This window comes from Anguilla rostrata, chromosome 1 (genome assembly GCF_018555375.3).
Source record: "Anguilla rostrata isolate EN2019 chromosome 1, ASM1855537v3, whole genome shotgun sequence".
In the NCBI taxonomy this organism is placed as follows: Eukaryota; Metazoa; Chordata; class Actinopteri; order Anguilliformes; family Anguillidae; genus Anguilla; species Anguilla rostrata.
In genome coordinates this window covers 11,290,236-11,314,940 of record NC_057933.1, presented here as the reverse complement: position 1 = coordinate 11,314,940, position 24,705 = coordinate 11,290,236, and the positions used below count along the sequence as shown (strand labels likewise).

General features: G+C 38.4%; 1 long non-coding RNA gene across 3 annotated transcripts in view; it reads right to left on the bottom strand.

Annotated features, from left to right (window-relative positions):
* Positions 1 to 2,132: 2,132 nt before the first annotated feature.
* LOC135248002 (uncharacterized) overlaps positions 2,133 to 24,705 on the bottom strand; it is a 29,724-nt gene continuing 7,151 nt past the window's right edge. Inside the window, exons 2-4 of one of the 3 annotated variants that reach the window (XR_010328345.1) lie at positions 5,589 to 5,735; positions 4,125 to 4,197; positions 2,133 to 3,431 (exon numbers count right to left, since the gene is read on the bottom strand). This is a non-coding gene — a long non-coding RNA (uncharacterized LOC135248002). Of the gene's footprint in view, positions 3,432 to 4,124; positions 4,198 to 5,588; positions 5,736 to 14,985; positions 16,021 to 24,705 lie in introns of those variants that run through there. The other 2 variants (XR_010328344.1, XR_010328343.1) reach the window with 2 other exon arrangements.

Below are 24,705 nucleotides of genomic sequence, written 5' to 3'. Positions count from 1 at the left end.
TTTTTAAAAACTATATTAAACTATGTATGTACACCACATTTATACAATCCCATATTCCATTGTGTCAGCAGTTACAAAACAGCAGTACCAACACATACATGCATATCAATTTGTATATATACAGACACGAATATCCATGTGTGTGTGTGTGTGTGCGTGCATGCACCCGTGTGTGCATGCATTTGTGTGTATGTGTGTGTGTTACTGGATAAGTGATCTTTTGAGAACTTTGTAATTGTCACTAAGAGAATCATTTTCTCTTGCATAAAAGCTCATTGGTCACAGAAAAAAAAAAAAAACTATATTAAAACTACATATGTACATCACGTCCAGCCAATCCCATTCTCCATTTTGTCAGCAGTAACAAAGCATAAGCACATATACCACATGCATCCTCAGACAACTTAAGTTTTAAACCAGTGAATTAATGCAAATCTTTCCACAGTAATTCAATATACAAATAGGGGCAGTGTGTGGTGCCGCTGATTGGTAAGTGTTGGAACGCAGTTAAGCCAATCTGTCCCAAAAGCATTCTGGTCAGAGTTTGTGAAAATGACAAGAGGACGTCCTGCCTAGCTGTCTCTTTGTCCCAAGTGTCTAATGCCTTTAATAGACGTGATCTGGCCCGGAGTGCACGTCAGTTCTGTTTGAGAGGTGCCAGACGAAGGCAGACCCACAGTATCGCCCGGTGCCAGACCGGACCGCCTGTGTATATCCTGTGTATTTCAGCAGGGACATGGAAAAGGGGACAGGGATAGAGACCTTTTAAAAATTGAATCTAACATTTTTGAGTGCTGCCTCGGAGAAATTCGTATTTATTGTACATGTCAGGCTGTCATATACCGGGTGCCTGTTTTACAGTGTGCCTTTTGTTAAATCGCATAAGCCCTGTTTGATAGCGATGAAATCCATGTGTTTGCGAGAACAGTTCAGCAGTTCAAGGATATCCTTACCAGTCAGAGACGTGTACAGACCACAAATGTAATATCGGCCCTCAATTATATACTTCCCCACACAAAATACCATCCCTACAATAAGTGTCATTAAAAAAAAGAAAAAAAAAAAAGAAAAACAATTACCCTTATGTAATGGGACAATGACATTTTTTTTTGTTTGTTTGTCAAGTGGTTTCTTGGCAAACTATTGTATGTGTCATTGTCTGTCTGCCTCCCATATTACAGATGGAGTAATTACACAGAGAACATTTTATTCAGTTATGTTTTTGGAAGTGTTATATAACTGAATTGCCAATAAAATGAATAAAGTGATGTAAATGGCCGCAACAAGACGTTTTTGAGAGACAGTGGCCTAGATTCAGTGTAACTCCAGGGTGCTCAGTTCTTAACTTTGAGATGAATATTTTTGATTTTATTTGACCTTTTCATGCATATGACACTCAAAGAGAAATTTACCTATTCGGAATTACTTATTACTTTTGGTATAAACGTGCTTCCTGTGTGTGTGTGTGCGTGTGTGTGTGTGCGTGCATGTTTGTACTCAGGCTGTGGGGTCTGCTCAAAATGTAATATTTTTACTTTTCATAAATGGGCACAAATTGAAAATTTTCCCAAATTTAAATCAAAAGTCCATGTCCAAATAAAAATACCATGGCTTTTTAGAAAGCAATTGTGTCCTGAAAAATAAATTCTATTTTTTTTTTTTTTTGGTGAACTTTGTGAAACAAAAGAACCAAGTGTGTTTGACTGTTACAGCAATATATGACTTAGACAGGTGAGACCACCACCACCACCATTATCTTTTGACATAATATAGTTTCTTTTTTCATCAGGTATGTGACTACTGTATATTTTGACAAATGCTTACTATCTCATATATGAGAAAGTAATACATTTCTTAGGTAAGTGATTATTGCATATGTGTGGTATGAATGCCATTGCATTTTGGGGCTATATTTACTTAATTTTGTTGTTGAATGTAGGTTCAATTAAAGACCAATTACAGAATAGTAAAGTGCAGACATTCAAAGTGTGCTTGGTTTAAAACCAGAAAAAGCGAATTAAATAGATTTAAGGGTATATTATTTGTTGCCTGACTCCTAGCTCCTATTACAAATGTGGATTGAACACACATTTCGAGCGCGGGAGCCAGACAACACATTAACATCAGCTGTCATTGCGGAGACAGCCTTTCCATTCCATCATACCAACATTCCATTTTGGAAATGCTATTTTTTACATTGTAATTTATCCTAAGATCATCACATTTTTAGAATTAGAAATTGTGCTTTGCTCTGGAGCCACTGCTACACAATGCATACCCACCACAGAGAGCTAAGCACTGGAAGTGTATGCACGTATCCAGTATGCTCTGTCAGCCAGTGATTATTTTGGCTAGGAGCAATCGCTGATAACGCTGGTAACGACTGGTAAGATGCAAGCTCGTGGTGAGCAGCCAGCCGGAACAGGCACAATGGCAATAAGAGGAGCCCAAGCGGACTTATGCTAACCGTACCTTGGCCGAAGAAAGAAGCTGTGTTCTACCGCTGTGGACTCCAAATCAAAACCAGCTAAGGATATATTCCAGACTTCATCTTGAAATGTCGAGGTTATCAGGCTCAACTATAACTCGTGGTGAATTTCTCTGCTTACTAAGTAACCCGGAAGGTCCCCTGAGGCTGTTTTTGTCGATATGCATCACACAATATTGTGATAGAATAATAATTACAGATAAAATCTTGTGATTTGCTTAACTAAGGGATATGATAGTGGGAGCAGATTTAAGCATTTATGGCATGTATTGTAAAATAAGTGCATTTTAATGTTTAACACAATCTGGCCATTGTTATAATTGGCTTAAAAACCAAACTGACAGAAAGCGAAATCACATGTGGAAAGTAAAAGCATCTTTACTTTTCTCATTTGCGAAACCACAACAAAAAACTATCTAGTAATACAACAAACAAATTGAGTTTTTTAAAATAATGAAAAACATAACTGTAATTGAAAAAAAAAAGTAATTGATGGGCAATGTAAATAATAATAATAGTAATAATAATAACAATAATAATAATAATTATTGTTGTCCTTGTTGTTATTATTATCAGACTTTTTGTCCACATTGTGTGACTGCACCATTTTGAATTGGAGTGCTGGGATTGCAGGGAGCACTGCAGTTGTGGTATGTGTTGTGTGGCGCTTTGACCTGCCCACCTGTGGGCCAGTGACTATTTTCCACATTAATGGCCACATAGGAGTACAGAACTGAGTACAACAGAAGAGCATCTTTCTGTGCTGCCAACCGCTAGCCTATGCATTTCCTTCAGAGTTACTTTACGGTTTACTTCAGGAATACTTCAGAAATTATTTTAAATATGAAATAATTAATTTCAGTTCATTGTACGTGCTGAGACACACATTGAGTAACGGACAATATGACTGTTGCTCTGCCAGAATATTGTAGTGTGGTTATATCTGTTGAGGAAATGAAGTACACAATGTTAAGTAATATCAATACCTTAAAGATATCAACCCAGCTAACACAAAACATCACCACAATGTCGCTTTAATATAGTGGCAATGTTATAACGGTGACAAAACATTCCAGTAACATTGTGAGAACATTTTGTGTTAGCCGGGAATACATTCAGAAATACAGCACAAACTGCCTGCATAAAACCTGTTTGCACATTGAGTCTCCTTGACTGTAGCCCCTTGAGGAGCACAACAGAAATCAGCACCTCCCCCAGTGCTAATGCTGCTAGTTACGACAGTGCTGTGTATTCTCATGCACTTGAAGAAATGTCAGGTTACCATTACCTAGGGATAACAGGCAGAGCAGTTTAAGCACTGCTCCACACTTTTTGATATTGCCCAGAGTGATGCATTAAAAATAGAGAAAACCATTTGTTTAGCTGCACAACTTATATTTGGTAGGAGTGCCGGGACAAAGATGTTCAGGTTCCTCATTCTACATGATCTCAATCAACGCAGTGACTTCCATCGCACTTCTGGTCTGCAGGAATTGGTCACGTCGAGATTCATGTCAGAAAGAGTTCTGAGAGCACTTGCTTTCAGACTGAGGTGTACTTGGAAGTAGCAGAAGGCACATACAGAATCTGGCCACAGTGACACAGTGTGCATTTAAATTCATGCTCGACTAAATACCTGGTCAGAAACATAAACTTGTCTTTGAGTGTTTCTCTCCAAGAAGAACAAAGCAGGGTGAAAGGATCCTTGACTGAAAAACAAGAACAAAGCAAAAAAAAAGATCTCGCATACTGAGAATCTTGTGTAAGTTCTGGACATTTCAGGTTACTCAAAATGGTGAGGGCTTGGACTCTGCTAATTTTCTGCTTAAATGGTTTCATTTACTTCTAACATCAAATTTTCTAAGATTTTACCCAGAATGCCTGTCAGGCGACACAAGGGAATTGCTCTCCATACAAGAGGTTATCAATCATTCATTATTGTATGAATCCATCAACCTATCCTAGTAATTACTGATTAAAAGCAGCTAGTCTTGTGGCTATTTCAGAGAGGCAGAATTGCACACAGGACACAGCTATCTGACCATGCATCATGTCATGAATCAGAGACACATTTACATGTTTCAGAATTAAATGCATTTCTCCCTCTTTCAAGGGTTATGGAAAGGTGCTACTTAATACACTTTAAAATCACAAGAATTGCAAAGCAGTGGCAGATGAAATGGCAGAATCATAATGGAACCTAAAATTATGATATCAAAACATTCAGAGGAGACATCTCAAAGATGAATTGCCCTGACGCCAAAGGGGCATATTAGAATTTTAACACAGCTTCTTTAATATTCAGAAATTATATATATATATATATATATATATATATGATCGAAGCATTTTGGCATCTTTATTAAAGTTCTTACATCCAGATTGGCACATAAGCCCTTAAGAAAATTATACATTTACATTAATGTCATCTGTTAGAATGTCTGTCGTGTCTTAGGTGTCATTTGTCCAAGTTATACATTTTATTGTGTATATGTACACACATGCTGCATGTGATATGACAAATAGCATGACAAAAAAGTGCAGTTTATTATTTGCCAATAACAATGCTACATATGATACCAAACAATGAAAATAGACATTTTTCATGTCACCATGTTAAGTGAGACTTTTGCGAGTGTATTGTTTCACTGACCAACAGTTCTACCAATACCATGGACAGCAACGGTGTGTCATATCTGGCTTGTCTGCCATTGGAGGGGGCTAGTGAGCCCAGATCAAAGGTCATCTAAAAAGACGTCTCCAATTAAGCAATTGTGTTCTCATGCACCTGAGACATTGTTAAACACTTATTACTTGTACCACAAGGACACAAATATGCTCAAAACAAACACCTCCTTATCATATTATACAGGGAAAATGAACTCCAGCTGTCTTTCAATGTTTTTTCAATGTTCTCCAAGTAGTATTTAGCATAAAAATAAAATCCAGCCTAACTATAAAATAAGAATGTCAAAAAAAAAAAAAAAATCAAGAGTTTGCAGCTGTAGCATAAATGTAGATTTCAGCAAATATGAATAATTGATTGAATTAGGAAGTGCAGAATAATGAATTTACTGAAAGGTTATGAGGTTAGACAGACCATATTTACTTAAATCTCGTGAAGGGAAAACTATGCAGATGGAGGGACCTCTATGAATTCCTCCAAGGGACAGCGCAATCAGATGGGCACCTGGACAGGCTGCCATGGACAACCTCTGAACAGCGCACAATGCGAAACACACTGGACCTGCAAGCGAGGGAGGGGAAGGAACCTTAAAACAGAAACATATTGTTGTAATCTGGGAAGTATTACGCAGAACACCTGGCCTGACTTGGGCAACCCCTTCAGTAACTCAATATAAGAGATTATCTCCCTCTGCTACTGGTGGTCTTCATTAATCCTTCGCAGGTGCCAAAGACTGTGCCCAGCTGAAGACCAGCCATGATGAGTTTTTGTCAGTTTGGTTCTGTTTTGTTCTGTCTTAGTCTCTTGTTGACCCAAGTACTTAAGTGTATTGTTTTTAAAACGATTTCTCTTAATTAATTTGTTAGTTAGGTACTGGCAGTAGTATCTTGTAAGCATTTACATGATGAACAATGGTTTGTAGACAAAGGTTAAAAGGGGGGATTATTGTACAGGATGTTTTATTGTTTGATAAATGTTGTTTCCAAAAATGAATGTCTTTCATTCAATTGCACATATTAAATAAAATTATTTGGCAAATTTTGAAAAGTGAACCTGAGTGCACCAATGTCATTACACTTCAAAACACACAGTAATTTAACAAAGCCTCAATTTTTTTTTCAATGTGTGTGTTAGTGTATATGCTTACATGCCTTAACTGTAATTGGCTGACTTGTGTATGAAATAGTTTCAATAGTTTAGGCCTGAGCATACTCTGTTAGTACAACCGATGCACAAGAACAGATTTAATTGTTATGCCAATCCAAGTAAATAACTTTATGGGGGAAGGACGGTAATTGTTTGGGTTTCACCTTTACATAAATATTCTCTATAGCTAGAATTTGATAAGACTGCTGTAAATAGATCATTATTTACATAATAATAATAATAATAATATGGCATGTCAGTATCAAAGGAATCTGACAAAATTCAGGATTAACTTTTTGAAAAGGAAAATGATGTATGCCAATACTTAAGATATTATCCTAACACAAAGGAGGATAAATCTTCACGAAAACATGGAGATATTATGTGGCATTGATATCAGATGATACCTTGGTTCCACTTGCCTCCGTGGAAATTAAAGGGAAATCGAACAGTGCGGCCATTGTGATTTACAAATAACCCGAATGTGCCAAGTAATAATCTTTAATATCCACCGTTGACAGAATGGAATTAGCTGCATATTTCTACCCAAACATTCAATTTTCCCCATGGTGGTGTAAGCCAGCTTCTAATCCGGTCTTTATATGTTTGGTGTATTAACTCCAGGGGAGTGCTCACGCGCGGGCTGGAGAGGGGCTGGCTCCGGGACCCTGGGCAGGCTGTATTTACAGCAGCTCAGATGCCCTTTGTCTGAGCTGCGCGGTGCTGCCTGCCAGCTAGAGGGCTATTCAGGAGCCTGAGAATCAATACAGTATTACAGTTAAGCCATGTAATAATTACCCTCATTAGGCGTAACTGGAGCGCGGAGGGGATGGATTCGGCTTTAAACCTTCACTAATACTGTACATTCCGAGGAAGGTTTATCGTACACATAATTTAATAATCCTGGAAATACATATTAACATTCGCCCCGTACCCCTAAACTGTCAGCGTTTCGCCCCTGGCACAAAGGAATATCTGAAGCTTATAGCTGCGGAGGTCATATTCCCCGGTTTGTTTTCCTTTGGATTCATTTAAAAGGGAGAGGCTGCTTTTGAGAATCCATGCAAAATGCTGTGTTTTAAGTTTAAGGATAATCCAAATGATCAGATAAGATTTGCATCCTTGTCATGCTGGAGTATTACTGATGTGGTCTTGGCTCAATGTATTTACTTATTTATAGATTTCCTTACATTTACATTGGTCCCTCTTCTTTGTTTTACTGTTGATGAAATCCAGCATGTTTACTTGATAGTCAGTCCATACCTAAACTGAAAGGAACATTTTATTCAAACAGTCATATTATGTATAAAAATGTTAGCAACCTTTACATAACCCCTGAACCACAAGCTATTGAATTAAGATGGCTTCCAGCATGTTGTTATTGGCATTACAATCCTCTTGATTTTATCAGCAATAATCAAATAAAAACTACGGAATTTTGGATATAACCATTTTTGTTTTACCTGTTTATGTTGTATCAATGGAGAAGAAAGCCACAGAGGTTCTGCATACATCATTTTTTTTTTTTTTCAAATAAGAGGGCCTTGGCTTTTTCAAGATGGAACTGTACCATGCATGACTTAAATACAGCCAAAATGTGCTCACCAATCACTTGGTGTGGTTAAGAATGTCAGAAATATAACGCAATGAACAGAGGGAAAACGCTGATGATGACCTAAGTCTTAAGATGGGAAACACCTAAAACAGGCAGAGATAATAGGATGCTGAACGGCTGAGGCCCTGATATGTACACTGTGCATAAGTGAATTAGGCTCACCAAGCTTTTCATATGTTTTTCTAAAATGCACATGGGGTAACCCATCCGGTTAAAGGCACGTTCCAGTGTGGGGACGCGCCCCAGAGTATCAAATACAGATTGGGCCAGTGCCAAATGTAGCGGGCAGCCTGCATAACTGTCTGAAGTGTTCGGGGAAGAAGGGATTCAGTTGGCCATGATGACCATGCCTCATCCCTCTTCAATGACTTCTGGTCAGTCAGAAGCCATTGAAGACCCACAGTCTGCTTGCTCAAGCTGCTCATTAAGTACATCTGAATTAAGTCTGTGCAAGCTCAACTGCTTTACTGGCCTATGCCTCAACACTCCTGAAGATTCATCAGGAATGACTGCTCCAAATATCCTTCAATGTTGCAAATTCAGAGCTAGGATGAAACAAAAAAAAATGCATGAGGAAAACAGGTATTTTTGAGTAAATGTTTATGAAAAATTGACTCCAGTAACGACCCACATTAATCCATCAGGCAAAAACAAAAACATAAACAAACAAACATCTGAATATTCAGCATTTTGTAGGGTAAAAAAGGAGGATTATTATAAAGCACAGCCTCGGTGATCTTTGCACCTGCAGGGGTAGAAGCTGCCCTCTACAGTAGGATACGTATTTCCTACAGTGAGTAAGTCAAGGGGAGGAATTTGTGAGACTAATTTGGTTTTAACTTGCCAGAGAGAGAATAGTCATTGGCAGCCCAGAGCACAATTGTGGAGCAAAGTTTTGAACTCCATTTGGTTTAATTTCCTCTGCACTGAAAGGAAAGGAAGATTAATGAAATATCCCCAAATCCATCCTGTTTCATTTCTATTAAATCAGCAGTGAAATTCAACCACCAGGTCTACTTAAGGAGGTGGGGGGTGGTGGGGGGGCTTTGTATAATGTTTCTGTACTTAGCTAAAGAGACTTCATCTACTTCATAGCGGTGAGTGATTCTATTTTAAAACTTTAATTGTTACTAAAGTCAGCATATAAGGTTGCATTTTATTCCTTATCAAAACAATCAATCAGGTTTTTTCAATTTGTGCAGTTATGCACTTGATCGGAATATACAGCACAAACTATCCAATGTTTGCCCATGGCCATAGTATGGTAAGTATTTTTGTTATACGTTGTTTTCCAGTTTTATTTTTATATCGATACACCAAACAGGACACATATGTACATTTACACATGCACATGCTAATATCTAGATTTTGTCATGAAATAGTAAGTACCTCCAGAATTAAACAAAAAAGTCAGCATAAGATTGCATACAAGGTTGCAGCTCTGTCTACCTGTGTTTCAGTCCAGCACAGCTGAACAGACCATTATTATTATTATTATTATTATTATTATTATTAATAATAATAATAATAATAATAATAATAATAATAATAATAAGCCTTTTTATTTCTTTAGCAGCTCAGTATTTCATATTGAGGACAGGGGCCAGCTGTAAGGGTAGGGTAATCATGTACATATGGATGCTAACGCTATTGAACCGTTGCTGTTGAGAGCTATGAGGTGCACGATGTCACAAGGGAGATGGAGCAGTGATACCCTTTCGCCCACCCCTTGCAGTAAATAATCTAACTACCGGTGCAGTCCTCTAAAACGATCCCAGCACATCGAACGCAGACCTTTCATAAACATGTTTTCAGTTAATAAAGTGTACTACGGTTGCAGAATGGATTGTGGCTTCCAAATGTGGCTTTTAAGACACCATAAATCTCCATGTTCTCTCGCTGTTTCTCTGGCATTTCCAGAGACCATGCCTGTTGAGTGACAGTCAGCCCATTCGAGTTTGACGATGATTGTTTCCAATGTCCCCCCGCGACTCTGCACTCTGTCATTTGGAACAATAATAAACAAGCGTGGATGAGAGCAACCTGCTGAAATCTATTACCAGGAACAGTGTGGTTATGGGACGAGTGAAAGGGAACTTTTTTTTTCTTTTTTTTTTTGCAAACATCAGTGTAATTTCTAATGCCAATGTGATTCAGGCCAGGCTTGGCCCATGCTTATCTGATCAAGATGGGTGGTCCCTTTTTTCAGAGTTTCAGAGATCTGGAAATCTTCTTTACACCACACTTGGATTGTGGATCCCGTAACAGTGAAGCACGATTGGAATTATTTTTTGGGGAAAGGAAATACAAGTGGTTAGAATGGGTCGACAATATTCCTAATGTGCAGTCCAGGATTTTTTTTCTCCTTAGCGAGTAATACATTAAAACAACAAAAATATACAATTTGCACATGCTTTCTCCTCATTAAAGACAGAACCACGTTGCATAGACATAACATTTGAACAAACTGAAGATTAAAATCAACATAAGGTAACACTAAGATGCCAAATCCCTTTAATAGTTTACAGTCTGTTTGTTAGAATGAAACGTATAAGAACCCCCAAAAAAGGACTCTTCTTATCAGATGTGGGTCCCAATATAATTTAAAAACAGACTCAAAGGATGAATCCAATCTTGGGATACAGGATGGAGGGATCACCTTTCAGTGAACCCAGCTAATGCACGTGCTTCAACAAGGTGTATAAGTGTACCTGCATATAATAAATACCATTCCATTACTCTTACATGACAGATTACAAGTTGATGAAAATTGTCCACTGGCCCTGTCTTGTGCTATTATTCTGAATGTGCGCATCATGGTTTGTGAGATGAAAAAAAGATTAGAGAATAGCAATAACTATGGAGATGATTATTCAAGATGTTCAGCATTCGGTCAGCCCTTGTCTGTTTTTGATGAATTTGAGTATGCGTACACTAGCTTCGCTTTAACGTGCACTCGTAGCCATGGCAAAGTAAAACCTTTAATAAATAAAGTCAAAGGCCATGTGTTGTTGTTTTGATTTAAAAAGAACAGCAAATTAAATTTACTAATCTACTTTAAAATGTTCAAAAGGGAAAGTGTATTATATATATATATATATATATATATATATATATATATATATATGAACGATCCTCCAATTATACTGTTATTACTATTATTGTTATTCATTGGGACTGATCCCAATCAAAAATCTGTGGGAGCAGTTGAAGAGGAAAAAGGCCAAACATCAAAAACATCAGCAGATCATCCATAGGAAGTGCTGAGAAAGTGTCTAGATGAAATGGAAGATGAGGTGTTGCAAAAGCTGGTGGAATCAGTGCCAAGCAATGTGAAGAAGGTAATCAAGGCAAAAGGCAGACATACCAAGAGCTAACCATTTTGGACCTTAAATGAATACCTACACACTTTTTTTTACTAATATTATTTTTAAAAATAAGATAAATAAGTATAAACAGAGTAGCATACTTGTATTTGGTAGTGCCAAACTTTTATATTAATGGTCCGTGAATTAAAATCCTTAATTAAAAGTGGAAAGGTGCACATTGCCAATACCCAATCTATACATAATATACAAAATATCCCCTGTATCCCCAGAAATACATTGCTTTTAATATTCTAGCAGCAGCCTCACATTGGAAATATGTATTAGAATGTAATCATAATGACTTGTTAGTAAATGCATAACTTCAGACTCAATTCATTAACCATAAATTGCAAATGCAGTTGTCCTTCCAAACTTGAAACTGCTTTTCTTATTTCTGTTATTCTTGGCAGAATTTACCTCAGATTAGATTATATTGATCGCAAAGATATACTGAAGATAGAAATGCAATGCGTAGCCTCATGCCATCTAGTCTAATTTGTTTCATACTCATCGCATATGTTCTTAGTTATTCCCATTTTTTTCTGTTCATTATTTTCATAGCCTCAAACTTTTTAACCTTTTTAACTGCAATGCTACGCAAAAATTCTTTAGGGCTACGAATGCTCAAATTTGGTTACAGACTGTAACAGTACTGAACACATTTACATGAGTAACACATTCACTAATTGAACGGTGTGAGAATCATGCGTTTGCATATATTGCAATCAACACTGATCTTTTCAATGTCAAATTCTTTTTCTGATAACCCAGAAAAAAATACAGTATATGTTGCTAGGATAAACAAAAAACATTCTGTTCTACAGTACATTTCAGCCCGGTACTTAAGCTAGGGTTTTGGGATAAGATGATGGATTCAGTTTAACTCCTATACTTTCTTCCATAACTGCATTGTGTTAAAGAAAGAGATCTAGAAACAACTTGAATGTAAATGCATGAATTAAAAATAAAAAAAAGATGAATACTGTAACATGTTAATGGATGGAAAAATCAAGTGAAAAACAAAACTGCATCCAATTTTCAGGCACACGTTGGAGGTTTACAGTATATGCAGTATGGAGCTGGATACAGTTGCAGCTGCTCTGTACATACTTCTTTCATCAGTTTGATTGTCCATATCACCACATGATAAAGCAAACCTATATATATATATATATATATATATATATATATATATATATATATATCTGGTATAATCTAAATGTTTGCTTTGAAACCATGTCAGATATCAGAATAAACCAGGCCTGAAGTCCAGACCTGATTGTATGGCAATGTGCCCACTGTAATTCGGCCCACTACAAGTTGATGGTAGAATGAGCAACATTCTATAGGCTAAATACAGAAGACATCATTCATCATTCGTCTGAATATATTTATCCTGCTCATAATTTCCCCTGCAGTAGCGCACATGAAAGTTTTAAAGTTGATGCGTTCGACTAAAGCCGAGCATCTCTCGGTCAAAATGGATGACTACCCCCACCCGCAGTCCCCGGCAGTTTCACTGGAATTTTAATACACCATGATTCCTTCAATCTGAATTTGAATTGACAAAACTTCTCAAGGCATTTACTGGAGCCTTTCAGAGCAGACAGCTGAGGAGCAAAGTTTCCATCCCACCTACCAAGTGATATCCACTCCGGGTAACCCCACTCCCTGGCTGCATTTATCCTATTACTTCGATCCACCAGGATCCAATTCATCTCTACAAAGAGCTGGAAAAAATGTGCCATAATGTGACCAACAAAAACTATGCTTGTGGTGAACATCATGGCTCTCAATCTAATTCTCCATGATAAATGCTGCCAAACATCCTAGACTGGCTTAATATTTTATATCAAATCCCTCTAAAAGCATATAATTTCCACTGATTGCTCACACTTGCGGCCTACTTACGAACACATCGGCAACCAGGCTGTGGATCACCTCCAAAGAATACATTTTCTGTCTCGCAATATTTCCTCGTGTTGCCAACGTATTTATTTTTCACAGTTTAAGTGGTGGCTTTGGATCAAAGTGAAACAAAGAGTCATTCTGAAACCATGTGTAGAGTTAATATATTTTTTTAGCAGTGTACCGCTGTCAAGAGTAAAAGCTTTTTTTTTTCTTTCAGCAAACTCATATTTCCTTCAGAGCTGGACTTGAGAAAATGCAGAGCATTTTACATCATCGATTAAAAAATGAACATAACCAGAGAGCAGGCAGTCATATTTTGCCAGCATATAATCAGTGTAAAAAGTTGAACATCTGAAAGTGTCGGCTACGACACAAACAAATAACAGCCTTCCTTTTTGCTCAGTGCAGCTACAAAAACTGAGTTGGATTAATATGATATAGTATATTTATATTTTATTCCTTTTCCTTCTAATGGTCATCTAACCAAACGCTTAAAGTATGAAATGTGACACAGGTCTCTCAAAGTGATTCCTGATGAACCGAAACACAAAGTAAAAAATAGGCTGTTTGCCTAAACGAAGGTCAAGTCAAACATACTTATATATCACAATTTTGGAAAAATATGTAATTTGGTATACATCAGAGAGGTAATCCTCTCTGAGAGGTCTTGTCGCATTACCGACAGGCTTCTGTGTGTAACCACTCCACCAGCTGGAAAATGTCTCTTCCAAGGAGACAAGGTCGCTCGTACGCTATCACATAATAAGTCAAAGCTCAAGTAGGAACGGGTCACTGAGATTCCATAACCACAAAGCCAGAGAACCTCTGGAGTCCTCTCCAGAGAGCCACCCTGGAAAAGAGCGAAGCAGCCCAATTTAGAATAGATGAGGGGCTTCATCGTTGTTCTAATGAGTCAAAAAAAAAAAACAACAAGAAAAGGGATATACATGTTGCTTCTGGAATGTTCTCTCATATAATACTGTGGGAACATATCAAAAAAGAAATAAAGAAATTGGCTTCTAAAACTGAGCAGTCCTGTCTTCAGCGACCAAGCGCTTAAAAGATTACAGACTGACAACCCACCCCCACCCCACTTCACAGTTCAAGAGCTTTGGGAATGTTCTGGACTGCGGGGAAGGGAAAGGAAAGGATTTCACAGAAATGATGTGAGACCCCACCTCTCCTTCTCCCCATGAAGCCTTATACAGATTAATGTCTGTTTGTTAACCTCATTATGCTAAGTACCAATTAGTGCCACAGCATGAACTCTCCGTGGCAACACCTTCCTAGTGCCATCCCATCGTAGCAGTTTTCACATGCCTAACAGTTTTAAAGAACTCAATGCAAGTAAATTCAGGGGCAATTATAGTCCCACAAAAACTCATCAAAACCATTGAAGGTATTCCAGGGCTACCTTGGGGTTAAAAAGTCACAGACAGCATGCTGCTCTGATTTATTCTCTAATTCCCATTACCTCATCCTGAGCTGTACTTTCAGGTTATGTGCCGAGCTAATGATGTAAATGCTTCGTTCTGCATCCAAGCCGTCCAAAGCGGCATGTTATTGTTTGAGTTGTTCTTTCGTTTGTTTACCTAATTCAGAATTTTGCTAAACTCCACTTACAAGCCTCCCTCACATCTAATTAGTTCCCATGTTTCACTCTGACTCAACCTTGGACCAAGACGTAATGGTGCCATTACATGGCTGTCAAGTCATTCAAAGCGGCAATTAAGCAGCCGTTTTGACTGGCTGTTTGCTTTGCAGAACTTAATTAACAATACACAACCACCTTTTATTAGACTCCTGGTTGTAAACTTTAAAAGCACCAAGAGGCTCCAAGAAAATCTACAATCTTTTCATTTTTCCAAGTAAAAGCCTGGGGGGAAGCTTGACACTTCACTTAAGCCAGCACTGAACTCCTGAAGAAACATTCAGTCCTCTTGTCCCTCAGAGAACACATCCCTTAGGGAGGGAGGTTAGTGAAAAGGTACAGTTCCCAATTTTTTTTTTTCCGCCAACGCGTACAAATGCGCTGATCTCATAACCTGCCTCGGGGTGTTCCAGATTAATTGGGTTTACGGCCAATAGCAGACTGTGTGACTTGGGGGCAGGATGTAGAGCCGATAAGATATTCTGTCACTGGAAGAGATATCTGCGTATTGTACAATCATGAAACATTGTCAGCGCAAATCCTATATCCTTTTTCATAATTACATTTTCTTCTGCCCCTCATCAGTTGCATTTTTAGAGTTTCTTTGGGGATCCATTTTCTTTAGTCAAAGCATCAACATCATGCAATAAATTCAGCCACAAGCGAGGGCCCGTATTTTATGAAGTCCAAGTTCAGTGAGAGTGCAAGCTAAACTGGGACCTGGTGTCTCTGGGTTTCATCTGATTTGCGGTGGCAATAAAAAAGGGTCCACATGCCGCTCCTTTTAGATGTGTTTTGGATTGAAAATAGGATTAATGTGCTAAAGTGTGATTAGAATGGTTAAACACGATTAATTGGAACGGACTCGTATCGTCAGGGGAGCCCGGAGCTGTTCCTGGACGCACTCCAGCTCACCAAGTGAACAAAGCGGACCAACTGTCCAGGATTTTCCATGTCTGCGCATATGTGCCTTTTCCTTTGCATTTTCTCATAGCCAGCTTGTCTCAGAGCAGATTAAATACAGCTGAGAATGTTGGTGTAGGCCCGCAGCGCAGGACCCTCTGGGAATAGGCAGGAACCACGAGCCTGGACTTGGCTCGGACTGCGTCGGCTGAAAACTGCCATGCACCCAGGGCAGGGGTCCAGGTGGATCGGCTGGGGAGAGGGAGTAATTTGGGGTTATTTAAAATGATCTATTAAACCCCTGAACTTTAATCAGGGTTGCTACTATACTGACAGCCATGATTTACTTACAAATCAGTAGGATGGGGGTGGGAGGAGCCTGAGCAAGGATAAGCTCAAAATGGAACACTTTGATTCGACTTCTTTTAGCAGTGGGGTGGAGGGAGGGGGGTGGCAGGGGTGGAGGTGTCACATGTTAAACATTTCTATGCGAAAAAAAGCACTCTCGTTAGCGGCAGGGGCTGGGCGGTGTGTATCAGTTCTGAGGGCTGGGGGGGATCTTTAGCTTGTCGCTGAATACTGGAGCACTCACACACAACCACAAGCACTCTCACTTTAACCGCGATTTAAAAAGACACCCCAGGCATACTGGTTTAATAAGCTGAGTTAATTGTATACCAGGGCTACCCACTCACAACCCAAACAACATTTTCTGGTCAGCTGCAGTCAATGCATAACTATGAAACTAAGCGTGAAATTCCATCGACCATAAAAATATAGCAATAGCATAGGTATAAAAATGAAAAAAGAACTACACAAACACATGTTTTGCTCAAAGAAAACCAGATACAAGAGAACTTGCCTCCACATCCTGCATATGCAAATCACACACCCCATTCAGTGCGACAAACATTTTACATATTATGATTACACAGCTGGAGATGTACCAAACAAATTCAGCTTAAATATCCTTGTTAAACAGGGCCTCATTCAGAATTGAATTGGAAACAAACAACTTTTTTGTGAAAATCATGCTCCCTAAACAATATTACCTGCCTACACCCCACTGCTTTGACTGAAAGCTTAGTGAGCATTTCAAATTTGAACGTCCTTTACAGAGCACATGTATAATATGTAAGGGGTTTGAAATGAATCACTGCAGTGTCAAAAATGTAATAACTTTCCTTGCGTTGAAACATTTTTCAGTAGAAAATTATGGGTTCAGAAGTGGTAAAACAAATCCTAAAAATGCTGTCTTGCAAAATTGATAGAATTTGACAAGTTACTGCCTTGGATTAGCTGTTGCATAACCTTTAGCAGATAAGTGATTACTGGTCTCGGCCCATAAGAAGGCTGCGGAGGACGATTCTGACAGTGTAATAAAACTATTTAGAGTCTGGCAGCTGTTAGCAGTAAACAGCTGCTGAAGCCCATAAAGACTTTAAGGGACCCTGCCAGGGTGATTAAGAACATGGAAATAAGAGCAAGAAGATAAACACTGGATAATGGCTGGATTAAAAAGGAGAGGAATTAGAATAAAAAGCACTGTCAAACTGAATAGGAAGTTCCATTTGCTATCGCTTTTGATAGCTGGCGAATAGCAGGTATTACGCAAGCTGACAGCAATGCAGAGAGGAAAGTAATGCATTTTGGCCGTCAAAAAGAAATCTGTACCTTGATCCATATCAAAGCTTAACTGCTCCAATTTCAGAAATGCAAAGTCGAGAATTTATCTAGTTTTGATAGCTAAGAAAATGGCCGTTGCCAATGCCTTCGGCAAAACACGATGCGAGTATAACTGCACTCTATGGAAGTGTTCGCCAAAATTAACAAATTGGAACAGCACACTTAAATTCACCCGTAAACAACCAAGTATTCGTTATCATTTCAGACTACTAAGCACACCTTCACGCAACCCCAATCCACAATCCACTCTAAATAGTGGGCGCAATAGAGGCATACCACAATTTAAAGCTGAAGTGTTTCTCCAGCTAAGATTTATAAGGCTTCACAGTTTCCCTAAGAGCCAAGGGTTAGCAAGTTATAGGCTTTGGCTTAAACCTATGGTTGCTTTGCCCTGACAGCAGAATAATATGCACTGTCAGGAGAATTCAGCCAGAATCCTACTTAAAAAGAGGGCTTTTTGATGCCTGTCTGTAATAGCCTGGGTCATGGCTGTGGCTTCACTGCAGAAAACCGAGGCAGGTATTATACGTTATTATACTACGAGGGACTTCAAACACATGTAAAATTAAGTATCAAGGGTATTTCTCCTAACGTTTGACTCTGGTGCCTGGATTTTGTAAAAATCAAGATCTGGTTCCCCTGTACAGTTTTTGCACACTAATTTCCAACAATGGTACTTTTCATATGAGTGAGAGCAGAGTTGGAAATGAACAGAGAAGCACACAGAGACATTGGTCCACTGTATAAATTAGGTAATGCTGCTGAGAATGGAATGGGAAGGATGACCTGCTAATGGATATAATGCATGGGTATGTGTCACTACCTTAATATACTATGTGAAAAGGTTTTTCCACCGGCTTAAACTTTGCAGCATTAATACCAAAATTATGCACTTTTAAAACCTCAAAGAACTAAAATAGATAAAAAATAATATTGAAGCCATGTTACCTCTCAAATTTTCCAAATTAATTTCAACTCTCTACATATATCAACAAAACAACCTGTTATAACATTGTTTGCATGCTATAAGCACAAAATGTTTTTTGTAAATTCAAATCTCCCTATTCCACAGTGCAAAAGCGAGTTTTATCTAAATATATAGACTCATAATGGTATATGAGGTTTGCCTCAAAACTCTACCTCCAACACATACATGGGCACATTTGCACTATTTCATTCAGTGAATCCCCCTTTTAACAAAATATAATTAAAACTCCAACCAACAGTGCGGTTAAAAAGAAAAACAAGAGAGCCTTCTAATTTAAAAAGCATATGTGAATAAGTCAAAGTTATTTATAAAACCAGGAAACACTATGAGGTATCTGGAAAAGGCCCTCATACACCAGTCAACATAAATTTGATTAATGTTCATAGCTAATGGTTTTTTTAAAGCTCAGGTTCACAGTATAATAATCAAGAGATATAACAGACCATATAATGTCCATTAGCCACTAAACTTTGTTATGCTCACGTTAAGTGGGCAGAAGGAGGCCTGTGTAGTTATATCAAATGTCTACAACATACATTTTAATTCAGAATTAATATAAGGGTAAATATTTTAATTATCCACATACTTAATCATAATTTTCCATGGGATTGTCCATGGGAAATTACCTCCCACCTTTTTACTTTCTCATGTCAAATGTCTGAAACTTGGTGGGTGAGGTCAGGAAAAGTGCCAAGATGAATTCTCACCAAGGATGAAATGAAATACACCGCTGTGATTTTTCCATTTCTATTTATTTCCAAATAGTTTATTGAGGTGTAGTGATACAAATGAAAGCAAGAAAAATAATAACAACTACATAATGACAGGTAAAAGTAAATTGACCTTCGGGCAGAAACTAGTTTTGGCTGCCACTGAAAGCAAAACTGCAAAATGAAATATCTAAATACCCATTTTATTTGATGGCAGCTTCTAATGAAGGTGAGTAAAGCAATGGCCTTGTCTATATGACAATTATATGTTGATTTCATAAGGCTCAACACTAGTTCTATTTTATTATAAAAGTGCCACAATTGAAATAACAGTATCAGTAGCAGGCACCTAAGGCCTTCTTTCTCCAAAACATTCTGGCCAGTTATCATGTTTTTATTTTATTTTGATGGCAGTCACATATCCAAGGCAGATCTATACAGCTTACATTTTCCTATGATTTATTTAGTATATAGTATCTTGTTCAAAGACACTATGTATATACACACACACACACACACACACACACAGACGGGTGACAAATTACAGGAAAAACCAACATAAAAGTGTCTTAAGAAGGTGCTGGGCCACCACAAGCCACCAGAACAGCTTCAATACCCCTTGGCATAGATTCTACATGTCTCTGGAACTCTGCTAGAGGGATGGAACACCATTCGTCAAAAATATATTCCCTCATTTGGTATTTTGATAGTGGTGGTAGAGAGAACTTGTTGGTCCAAAATCTCCCATAGGAGTTCAATTGCCTTGAGATCTGGTGACTGCAAAGGTCATAGCTTATGATTCACACCATTTTCATACTTATAAAACCATTCAGTGACCCATTGTGCCCTGTGGATGGGGGCATTACCATCTTGGAAGAGACCATTCCCATCAGGATAGAAATGTTTCATCATAGGATAAAAGTGATCACTCAGAATAACTTTGTATTGATTTGCAGTGACCCTTCACTCTAAGTGGACCTAAACCATGCCAGGAAAATGCCCCCCACAGTATAACAGAGCCACCAGACTGCCTCGCTGTAGGGGTCAAGCATTCAGGCCTGTACCGATCTCTTGGTGTACACCTCACATGCACTCGCCCACTTGTCGCAAATATGGTGAAGGATGACTCATCAGACCATATCACTTTTTTCAAATCTCTGTAGACCAGCGCCTAAGGTTTTTGCACCACTTAACTCCCAAATATGCATTTGCTTTGTAATGAGGGGTTTATGTACTGTAACCCTACTATAATATCCCTCTCAATGTAGTTGTCGTGGGACTGTTCTTACTGACAGTCTGATCATGTCCTGCATTGACATTCTCAGTCACCTGAGGAAGTGTTGCTCTTCTGTTTTTCCTTACATATTCACACTAATGCTTAAACATCAGGGTCATAATATATATATTATGATGTTCATTTGACCAATAATAATAATAATAATAATAATAATAATGATAACCACCTTGGAATTTATATTTGCATTATGTTTGCACAATTATTGTTTTCTTTTTGTTCATATGTGCCATGTGTGTATGCATGTTATAAATTGTCATTTTTTGCAGGACTGCTATAAATACTATTCTTTGCAGGAATAGCCAAGGTGACATACAAAAATACACCACATACAATATATTTTCAGACACAGGTCATGTTGCTGGTTCTAATGTGTTTTTTCATTGAGCATTATGATTTGTTTACCAGATGTTCCAATTGGTAACTGTACTGGGGCTTTGTACACCCAGTGCACCTCAGTAAACGGTGACAACAAACCATTTTATGCCATCTGCAGTTCACTGCTGCGGGTGTAAAAGCCGACTGAGCATGGGGATGATTGGCAGGGGCTTTCCGGTGAAGTGCCAGATAAAAGCATACCTTTCACCACGGTCACAATGCTACGGCTTTCATCGTAACTCGCTTCATTTTCTACATCAAGTGACCTGTGACCTGGCTGGTCGCAGGTATTTGGATAGGGGCAGACAAATATTTCTGGTAACATATTTTTATTTCCCTTTGTTGTTCTTGTTTGGTTTTCCACTTGTACTGGAAAGTGACCTGATCTCACCAACAGTGAAGCTTTGCAACAACTGTGTTCCCAAGGAATTTATATTTGTGTGTGTGTGTGTGTGTGTGTGTGTGTCTATGTGTGTGTTCATGCAGTGACACGTGTCCGTTTTGGCACCTGAGGATTGACAGCTAAATGGTCTAGGTGCTCCAAACTTCCACAATCCCCATATTTTATTTTTTCCTTTCTGGCTATGTAATTTGGAAGGTGAAAGTCTCAATGATACAATATTGTGACACAGATATGCCAGACTGGCAGTATAATTTCCATTTGTAGTCAAAGCTCTTTTACGTGTGATTTTCAGAGCTTGTTGTGAGGTTCTGAAAGGCTCTCAGCATGCTTTGAGCTATGGAAAAGTTTTGATTTGCATAGCATAGTTCCAAGTAAAAAGGAAATTTCCACAGGGACCAGTAAAATGTATAATAGATAAATGTTTCAACGAGTCGGCTTTCATACAGGTTTTCTCAAAGAAGCAGCTGCATTTGCTTTGTCACCAGAATAAGGCAGTGTTCATTTTGCAGTATCTATTGACTGTGGATGAATTAATGCCTAGGAATTGCTGTAGAAATGTTCAGAGCATCAGAAGTACTGTATTTATGCATGCATGACTACATGGGGAGGGTGTTTTTAGAGAATAGAAAGACGTCTGTCCATTATGTACAAACAAACTAAATAATGAGCTCAGCATTTGTCAATATAGGTCTTAATGAACTTGAGGCGTGAAAAAACATGGTCAATTTCACCTCACTCACAAGGTGTTGCAATGTAACATGCACTGGAAGCAATTACTATTGATGTATAGCATATGGGAATCCAGCTCTCATGCAAACAAATTTCCATTCTTTTTATTCAATTTGTTTTTATTATGGAGACAATACAGCAAGATGTGCTGCTGTTACAATGCTGCCAGACCAATTTCTGGAGAAATACAAGGGAGACAACACAGCTAATCTTGTAATAACTCTCTCATGTCAGTCGGGTAAATGGCCTCTGATTGTATTTCACAAGATGTCAGTTTTCAAAAAGCCTCAACTGTAATGCTAGTGTCTGGGTGCAATTTATTACATTACCATTGCAGTTACGTGACGATACTCGTTTAATGCATTGTGAAGCGCTGAGCTCCCCTCTTAACCTCACTAGGGGAATTTATGAATAAATCTAAAGCATTTGTGCAAAACAATTATGTAAAAACAAATGGGGCAGATGTTTGTTAAAAAATGTATTCTGTCCCCAATCATTTTTCACTTAAATACCAACTTCATAGATGTTTTGACTCTCTACCAGACTGAAACTGCCTTAAGTTCATAATTGATGTTGATAGATACAGTCCTAGCCTATGAGCAAAAGTCATTGCTAAATACCATGAAAAAGGCATGGGCTTCCTTAGTACATTTTACATGTGTTTAATGGTATCTTCTGCAGCATGTCCTTCTTTTCATTGTTCATCTAACCCCATATGCACTGTTCTGGGTTATCACTTCCAAATAGTAGGACCATAAAGCAGCGTGCCATACTTAAGGTTTGTAATGTATTAGTGCAGAAAACAATACAAACAGACAAAGTGCTAAGTTGCTAATTTGCTGGCCTTTCAGCCATAATGTGTTTTCTTTTTTAGGGGACCACAGCCTTGACTGAAGCCGATCAAAAATGAGGCATTATGGAAAACGGTGGTTAATGTGCCGGCTCCTGATTTGTGGAGGCAGTGTGCCCTTGACTTGAATCACAATCTGACAATTAAGAGAGGCAATTGCTCTCTGGTGTTCCCGCTGTTACGCTGAAGGAATTCCATAACCCGAGATGCGAAGATTAATTAAGATTATCAGTGCCTGGGCCATGTTCTTATCTGTTTACACTGCATTTGCTCCTAATAGGGAAAGCAAACACAGATACCACTGCTCCCTATTTAAGGACAATTGTTGCTGATGAGGGGGAGATAAAGACGGACCCTCGGAGGAAATTGTGTGTTTCAAGGCCTTTCTCTGGGCCCAGCAGGAGGCTGCTGGATAAGCTTGAATAACAAATGAGTTTGCTGCGGATTTGGCTAATCACCCTAGGGCTGGAGTCCGTAGACCCTGAGCCAATTCTCAACTTATCGCAAGAGTCAGAGCACTTGAACTGGGGACCCTGCCCTAATTAACAACCCACCGCAAATTAAAAGCAGCTGGGAATAATTACATAATTAAAGCGCTAGTGGGGGAAAAGCATAATTTCTGCAGCCATCGCCATAAATCTTATGCTGTCTGAGTCTATACTTTTAACATGAACTTTTCCTAGCAGGTTAATGCATTACTCATATAAAAAACAGTATCCCTTTGTGTTTTTATTGGACCTGCTTAATAACAAAGAATAGGCGAGTGGGTGGTGCTTTCTCTCTGGACGTTTCGAGGGTTTATATAGTGCAGGCCGTTGACACCTAAACTTACCTCCATGTGTGAACTTTCCTTTTTTCTTTTTTTTTTATGCAACACCTCAGGCTGGTCCTCTTTTCAGCTGGGTATCTGCTGAACACCTTCTCTATGATAGCTGAACAACCTCTCACGTGTGTGTCCCACGACTGGACTACCCACAAGGTTTACAGAACATTAATTCAGAATTTCACTGCGTTCACAGGGAGGGTTGTGAAGTTAGACACTGATCCAATATCAACAAAAGTAACCAAGCACGTCCACACGTGTTTATCCTTATTTTTATGACTTTTCCCAGTCCATTCCTACAGGAGGACTGAGCTTAGACCAGTAACTAAACAACGTGCTTAAACATAGAAGGGTGTCAAATAATCTGATTACTTACAGACTGCAGAGAGCATTTGGTATTACTTTTGCAAATTTCAAGTGAAACCCAAGAAATTGATAACTTTCACCACAAATTGGGAACTGCCAACAGAACAATTAACTAATTAAAACTATTTCAGAATCAGCTAGAAACAGTCTAAGTGTGTTGTTAATGGGCAGAGCACGTTTTTACGGCCTTAATGTGCGTTCTTGTGCCAGTTTTTCGCTGGCATGATTAATAGTTTAATTTTTCTAAATTATTTAGACACGCAACTAAATTTGATACAACAAGAGCTATTGCCACATCTTGTAACAGACATGTTACGATGATGAAAGGTTTAATTTGTTTTTAAAGCACTTAAAAGGTTAGAAAAGCCATTCAGCTCAGCATCATCAATCATCTGTCACTTAACAGAAGCGTTATATTATGTTAGGAATAAAAACATGCTGGTTCATATGAATGCAGTCTCACTGTTTGCTCTTCCTCTCTCCCTCAGAGTTTTTTAAATGGTTTTTCGCTGCAAGATATTACAAGTAGTCCTCACTTTGGACTATGACACATGACTTGTCATATTAAATGATGGATGTAATTTGTGTGGTATACAAAAGTTATTACATAATATTCACACTGAATGTCATTGAAAAGGACGATGTCATCGTTAAGGACAAGCATTGTGACTCCCTTATGTTTTTATTCTAAAGGAAACAAAGTTGCACTT